Source organism: Aptenodytes forsteri, unplaced genomic scaffold (genome assembly GCF_000699145.1).
Source record: "Aptenodytes forsteri isolate BGI_AS27 unplaced genomic scaffold, ASM69914v1 Scaffold162, whole genome shotgun sequence".
NCBI lineage: Eukaryota > Metazoa > Chordata > Aves > Sphenisciformes > Spheniscidae > Aptenodytes > Aptenodytes forsteri.
The window spans coordinates 351,779-352,095 of NW_008795132.1; the positions used below are offsets into that span (position 1 = coordinate 351,779).

The 317-nt window shown below is 68.8% G+C and overlaps 1 protein-coding gene across 1 annotated transcript in view; it reads left to right on the forward strand.

Annotated features, from left to right (window-relative positions):
- The window catches only part of HOXC9 (homeobox C9), a 2,733-nt gene that overhangs the window by 1,583 nt on the left and 833 nt on the right, over positions 1-317 (forward strand).

A 317-nucleotide genomic window follows, 5' to 3' on the forward strand; every position in this document is an offset into this window, starting at 1 on the left:
GGGGTGCCCCCCCCCCCCACCCCCCCCCCCAGCCTGCAGCGCGGGGGAGCCTGGACCCCAGCTCTGCAGAGGGGACCAGCTCCTGGGGGACGCAGGCAGGAGGTCAGCTCAGCTCCCGGGATTCAGAAAACAAACAAACAAAAAAAAAACCCCAACAAAAACCCGACCCAAAACCCCCCAAACCCCCAAACCCCTCCTCGCCAAACCCTCCCGGAGGGGCAGCTCAGCATCCGCGGGGGATGCGGGATGCCGGGGTACCGCACGCCCCCGGCAGCCGCTCGGCCGTGCCCCGGCTTTGGTGGGACCCTCCTGGCCTA